This window comes from Gymnoscopelus microlampas (assembly GCF_963454915.1).
Source record: "Gymnoscopelus microlampas genome assembly, chromosome: 7".
In the NCBI taxonomy this organism is placed as follows: Eukaryota; Metazoa; Chordata; class Actinopteri; order Myctophiformes; family Myctophidae; genus Gymnoscopelus; species Gymnoscopelus microlampas.
In genome coordinates this window covers 2434659-2441700 of record NC_139944.1, presented here as the reverse complement: position 1 = coordinate 2441700, position 7042 = coordinate 2434659, and the positions used below count along the sequence as shown (strand labels likewise).

General features: G+C 45.5%; 1 long non-coding RNA gene across 1 annotated transcript in view; it reads left to right on the top strand.

Moving 5' to 3' along the window:
• The window catches only part of LOC311049172, a 1380-nt gene extending 1045 nt beyond the window's left edge, over positions 1 to 335 (top strand). The window contains exon 2 of the long non-coding RNA XR_014601172.1: positions 237 to 335. This is a non-coding gene — a long non-coding RNA (uncharacterized lncRNA). The remainder of the gene's footprint in view (positions 1 to 236) is intronic.
• The last annotated feature ends 6707 nt before the right edge of the window (positions 336 to 7042 follow it).

The following is a 7042-nucleotide window of genomic DNA, read 5'->3' as shown; positions in this document are numbered from 1 at the left end:
ATGGTTACATGAAATTAATTAATCTCTGTGCAGGGAGGGAAAAAGAAAAGGGTGCGTCGTTTGTCCCCGCCTTATAGCAGATCTACAAGCTCACAACGCGTCGCGGACTCAACACTTTGTGAGCTTGTTGGTCTGCTATTTTCGGTGCGCATGCAACTAAGAACAAATTATGTATCACGTCGGATGATATCCATGTAAACTACAAGTCTAATCTAATGTGTTCTTTCCAATGACAGGACAGAAAGTCGTCATCAGCCTGCAAAAATGGAACTGCTGTTGAAGACCTGGGACTACAGCCATATATATTATTTTTCTAAATAAAACGGTTACATTTACACACTGCTTGCTCTACTCATTGGTATATTCTACATTGTGTAAGCATTTATAATGACAAAATGTATGAACACCCAAATCTATAAGGGTTCTTTTGAACTGTTTCATGATATAGGATAGGAGATGGTCTTTCATTTGGCAGAATATGGTACATAATTACATGACTTGTAAGCATTACAGATATAATAGTGAAAAACTCTTGTTCATTCTCTTAGTATTTACTTCGACATGCAATCATTCAACTTTACTGGTCTTAGATACAATAGGCTATAGTAAAACCTAACATTATCCATATACACCAATTGAAAGCATGAAACTGTCTCAGTTGAACATAAAAAGAAAACGATTCGGCTGTGTATGACAAGAGTATTTGAACATTAGCATGTCATCTATTCTAAAGTAATGGCCAAGTTTAGTCCAAAGAATATAACTGTAAATGACAGTGAAACATTATGTTCTCAGAAATAAGGGAAAATGCATGACATGAGTATGAAACGTTTTGTTTTATTATATTGTTGACTATGCCTCAACGCCATGGATGTCCCGACTAGATGGACATCACCAGCACCGGACTGTCTTCATGGTGGGAACTGGGAAGGAATGTTGAACACACACACACACACACACACACACTTTGTGCTACTCTGCTAATTTACACATGATATTTAGTTTGCTAAAAGATGCAATCAATACAGAATACAATACAACAGCAGCGAAGATTGAGTGTTGCCAGATCTTGTGAGAGAAATAAGCAACCAGATCTATGAAAACAAGCCCAAAAGAAAATACCTATAGGCCCAAGAGCACTTGAAACCTAGACATAGGCTATTTGAAAATTGCCGATCTACAAGCTCACAACGCGTAGCGATGTGACGCATTGTGAGGTTGTAGATCTGCTATTTTCTAAGAAATCTTGAGTAAAAAAAGCACTAAATGTATGGAATATTTTTGAAACATTTTAATAACACAAATCTGGTACAGGGGTCCTTGGCAGAAATTATAATTTCAGATGAGGGTCCGTGGACAAGTACACAATTATTTTATCTATGTATTTAAAAACAAGCCCAAAAAAAGTAACCCTCAACTACCAATATTTACAAAGTCCCAGAGTCGCTTATAATAAGTAGACATGGCAACACTGGTTGATGACAACATCAACATGTGTTGATGTTGTAGTGAGAACTGGGAGGGGAAAGTTACAATGTAGACCACACCCCCACGCATTCTCCCCTCCCATCAAGGAAGGGCAGTGCCCCAAAGCATTATGGTCATTGTAGTAATACTGCAGTCCAGTCAAACCCCAGTCAAAAACACATACTTCTATATTGTTCTGGCCATAGGGTGCAAATGTCAAAATTTGCTACTGTTATCTACTACAAATATTATACTACAAAAGTTCTTCCAGGGGTGAAGTGCTCCTTTAATCCAAACAGATGACGAGCTCGACCATTCAGAAGCATGGGTCTAAAGTTTGGTGACCCGGGAGGGCTCGTCCGGGATTTGAACCCGGGACCTCTCGCACCCAAAGCGAAAATCATACCCCTAGACCAACGAGCCCTGTCTTAACTGTCTTCTTTACTCTGTTAATTTTATTGATGCACTCAGGGCTGTCTTGAAAACTTCAGAGATGCTGAAAGGAATGGACATAGGAGGGTCAATTTAACCTTCAAGACTGCAGAATGTGTGAGCAGAGCATTTTCCAACCGTCTTTAATCCAAACAGATGACGAGCTTGACCTTTTAGAAGCCCGGGTGTAAAGTTGGGCGACCCGGGAGGAATCGTCCGGGATTTGAACCCTGGACCTCTCGCACCCTAAGCGAGAATCATAGCCCTAGACCAACGAGCCCTGTCTTCACTGTCATCTTTACTCTGCTAATTTTTTTTGATGCACTCAGGGCTGTCTTGAAAACTTCAGAGATGCTGAAGGGAATGGACATAGGAGGGTCAACTTAACCTTCAAAATATGTGAGCAGAGCAGTTTCCAACCGTCTTTAATCCAAACAGATGACGAGCTTGACCATTCAGAAGCCCGGGTGTAAATTTTGGTGACCCGGGAGGGCTCATCCGGGATTTGAACCCGGGACCTCTCGCACCCAAAGCGAGAATCATACCCCTAGACCAACGAGCCCTGTCTTCACTGTCATCTTTACTCTGTTAAATTTTATTGATGCACTCAGGGCTGTCTTGAAAACTTCAGAGATGCTGAAGGGAATGGACATAGGAGGGTCAACTTAACCTTCAAGACTGCAGAATGTGTGAGCAGAGCATTTTCCAACCGTCTTTAATCCAAACAGATGACGAGCTCGACCATTCAGAAGCATGGGTGTAAAGTTTGGTGACCCGGGAGGGCTCGTCCGGGATTTGAACCCGGGACCTCTCGCACCCAAAGCGAAAATCATACCCCTAGACCAACGAGCCCTGTCTTCACTGTCATCTTTGCTCTGTTCGTTTTTTTTTATGCACTCAGGGCTGTCTTGAAAACTTCAGAGATGCTGAAGGGAATGGACATAGGAGGGTCAATTTAACCTTCAAGACTGCAGAATGTTTGAGCAGAGCATTTTCCAACCGTCTTTAATCCAAACAGATGACGAGCTTGACCATTCAGAAGCCCGGGTGTAAAGTTTCGTGACCCGGGAGGGCTCGTCCGGGATTTGAACCCAGGACCTCTCGCACCCAAAGCGAGAATCATACCCCTAAACCAACGAGCCCTGTCGTCACTGTCATCTTTACTCTGTTAAATTTCATTGATGCACTCAGGGCTGTCTTGAAAACTTCAGAGATGCTGAAGGGAATGGACATAGGAGGGTCAACTTAACCTTCAAGACTGCAGAATGTGTGAGCAGAGCATTTTCCAACCGTCTTTAATCCAAACAGATGACGAGCTCGACCATTCAGAAGCATGGGTGTAAAGTTTGGTGACCCGGGAGGGCTCGTCCGGGATTTGAACCCGGGACCTCTCGCACCCAAAGCGAAAATCATACCCCTAGACCAACGAGCCCTGTCTTAACTGTCATCTTTACTCTGTTAATTTTATTGATGCACTCAGGGCTGTCTTGAAAACTTCAGAGATGCTGAAAGGAATGGACATAGGAGGGTCAATTTAACCTTCAAGACTGCAGAATGTGTGAGCAGAGCATTTTCCAACCGTCTTTAATCCAAACAGATGACGAGCTTGACCTTTTAGAAGCCCGGGTGTAAAGTTGGGCGACCCGGGAGGAATCGTCCGGGATTTGAACCCGGGACCTCTCGCACCCAAAGCGAGAATCATACCACTTGACCAACGAATGTCTTCACTGTCACCTTTACTCTGTTAAATGTTTTTGATGCACTCAGGGCTGTCTTGAAAACTTCAGAGATGCTGAAGGGAATGGACATAGGAGGGTCAACTTAACCTTCAAGACTGCAGAATGTGTGAGCAGAGCATTTTCCAACCGTCTTTAATCCAAACAGATGACGAGCTTGACCATTCAGAAGCCCGGGTGTAAAGTTTCGTGACCCGGGAGGGCTCGTCCGGGATTTGAACCCAGGACCTCTCGCACCCAAAGCGAGAATCATACCCCTAAACCAACGAGCCCTGTCTTCACTGTCATCTTTACTCTGTTAAATTTCATTGATGCACTCAGGGCTGTCTTGAAAACTTCAGAGATGCTGAAGGGAATGGACATAGGAGGGTCAACTTAACCTTCAAGACTGCAGAATGTGTGAGCAGAGCATTTTCCAACCGTCTTTAATCCAAACAGATGACGAGCTCGACCATTCAGAAGCATGGGTGTAAAGTTTGGTGACCCGGGAGGGCTCGTCCGGGATTTGAACCCGGGACCTCTCGCACCCAAAGCGAAAATCATACCCCTAGACCAACGAGCCCTGTCTTAACTGTTATCTTTACTCTGTTAATTTTATTGATGCACTCAGGGCTGTCTTGAAAACTTCAGAGATGCTGAAAGGAATGGACATAGGAGGGTCAATTTAACCTTCAAGACTGCAGAATGTGTGAGCAGAGCATTTTCCAACCGTCTTTAATCCAAACAGATGACGAGCTTGACCTTTTAGAAGCCCGGGTGTAAAGTTGGGCGACCCGGGAGGAATCGTCCGGGATTTGAACCCGGGACCTCTCGCACCCAAAGCGAGAATCATACCACTTGACCAACGAATGTCTTCACTGTCACCTTTACTCTGTTAAATGTTTTTGATGCACTCAGGGCTGTCTTGAAAACTTCAGAGATGCTGAAGGGAATGGACATAGGAGGGTCAACTTAACCTTCAAGACTGCAGAATGTGTGAGCAGAGCATTTTCCAACCGTCTTTAATCCAAACAGATGACGAGCTTGACCATTCAGAAGCCCGGGTGTAAAGTTTGGTGACGCGGGAGGGCTCGTCCGGGATTTGAACCCGGGACCTCTCGCACCCGAAGCGAGAATCATACCCCTAGACCAACGAGCCCTGTCTTCGCTGTCATCTTTGCTCTGTTCATTTTTTTTTATGCACTCAGGGCTGTCTTGAAAACTTCAGAGATGCTGAAGGGAATGGACATAGGAGGGTCAATTTAACCTTCAAGACTGCAGAATGTGTGAGCAGAGCATTTTCCAACCGTCTTTAATCCAAACAGATGACGAGCTTGACCATTCAGAAGCCCGGGTGTAAATTTTGGTGACCCGGGAGGGCTCGTCCGGGATTTGAACCCGGGACCTCTCGCACCCAAAGCGAGAATCATACCCCTAGACCAACGAGCCCTGTCTTCACTGTCATCTTTACTCTGTTAAATTTTATTGATGCACTCAGGGCTGTCTTGAAATCTTCAGAGATGCTGAAGGGAATGGACATAGGAGGGTCAATTTAACCTTCAAGACTGCAGAATGTGTGAGCAGAGCATTTTCCAACCGTCTTTAATCCAAACAGATGACGAGGTTGACCATTCAGAAGCCCGGGTGTAAATTTTGGTGACCCGGGAGGGCTCGTCCGGGATTTGAACCCGGGACCTCTCGCACCCAAAGCGAGAATCATACCCCTAGACCAACGAGCCCTGTCTTCACTGTCATCTTTACTCTGTTAAATGTTTTTGATGCACTCAGGGCTGTCTTGAAAACTTCAGAGATGCTGAAGGGAATGGACAAAGGAGGGTCAACTTAACATTCAAGACTGCAGAATGTGTGAGCAGAGCATTTTCCAACCGTCTTTAATCCAAACAGATGACGAGCTTGACCATTCAGAAGCCCGGGTGTAAATTTTGGTGACCCGGGAGGGCTCGTCCGGGATTTGAACCCGGGACCTCTCGCACCCAAAGCGAGAATCATACCCCTAGACCAACGAGCCCTGTCTTCACTGTCATCTTTACTCTGATAAATGTTTTTGATGCACTCAGGGCTGTCTTGAAAACTTCAGAGATGATGAAGGGAATGGACAAAGGAGGGTCAACTTAACCTTCAAGACTGCAGAATGTGTGAGCAGAGCATTTTCCAACCGTCTTTAATCCAAACAGATGACGAGCTTGACCATTCAGAAGCCCGGGTGTAAAGTTTGGTGACCCGGGAGGGCTCGTCCGGGATTTGAACCCGGGACATCTCGCACCCAAAGCGAGAATCATACCCCTAGACCAACGAATGTCTTCACTGACATCTTTACTCTGTTAAATGTTTTTGATGCACTCAGGGCTGTCTTGAAAACTTCAGAGATGCTGAAGGGAATGGACATAGGAGGGTCAACTTAACCTTCAAGACTGCAGAATGTGTGAGCAGAGCATTTTCCAACCGTCTTTAATCCAAACAGATGACGAGCTCGACCATTCAGAAGCATGGGTGTAAAGTTTGGTGACCCGGGATTTGAACCCGGGACCTCTCGCACCCAAAGCGAAAATCATACCCCTAGACCAACGAGCCCTGTCTTAACTGTCATCTTTACTCTGTTAATTTTATTGATGCACTCAGGGCTGTCTTGAAAACTTCAGAGATGCTGAAAGGAATGGACATAGGAGGGTCAATTTAACCTTCAAGACTGCAGAATGTGTGAGCAGAGCAGTTTCCAACCGTCTTTAATCCAAACAGATGACGAGCTCGACCATTCAGAAGCCCGGGTGTAAAGTTTGGTGACCCGGGAGGGCTCGTCCGGGATTTGAACACGGGACCTCTCGCACCCAAAGCGAGAATCATACCCCTAGACCAACGAGCCCTGTCTTCACTGTCATCTTTGCTCTGTTCATTTTTTTTTATGCACTCAGGGCTGTCTTGAAAACTTCAGAGATGCTGAAGGGAATGGACATAGGAGGGTCAATTTAACCTTCTAGACTGCAGAATGTGTGAGCAGAGCATTTTCCAACCGTCTTCAATCCAAACAGATGACGAGCTTGACCATTCAGAAGCCCGGGTGTAAAGTTTGGTGACCCGGGAGGGCTCGTCCGGGATTTGAACCCAGGACCTCTCGCACCCAAAGCGAGAATCATACCCCTAGACCAACGAGCCCTGTCTTCACTGTCATCTTTACTCTGTTAAATTTTATTGATGCACTCAGGGCTGTCTTGAAAACTTCAGAGATGCTGAAGGGAATGGACATAGGAGGGTCAACTTAACCTTCAAGACTGCAGAATGTGTGAGCAGAGCATTTTCCAACCGTCTTTAATCCAAACAGATGACGAGCTCGACCATTCAGAAGCATGGGTGTAAAGTTTGGTGACCCGGGAGGGCTCGTCCGGGATTTGAACCCGGGACCTCTCGCACCC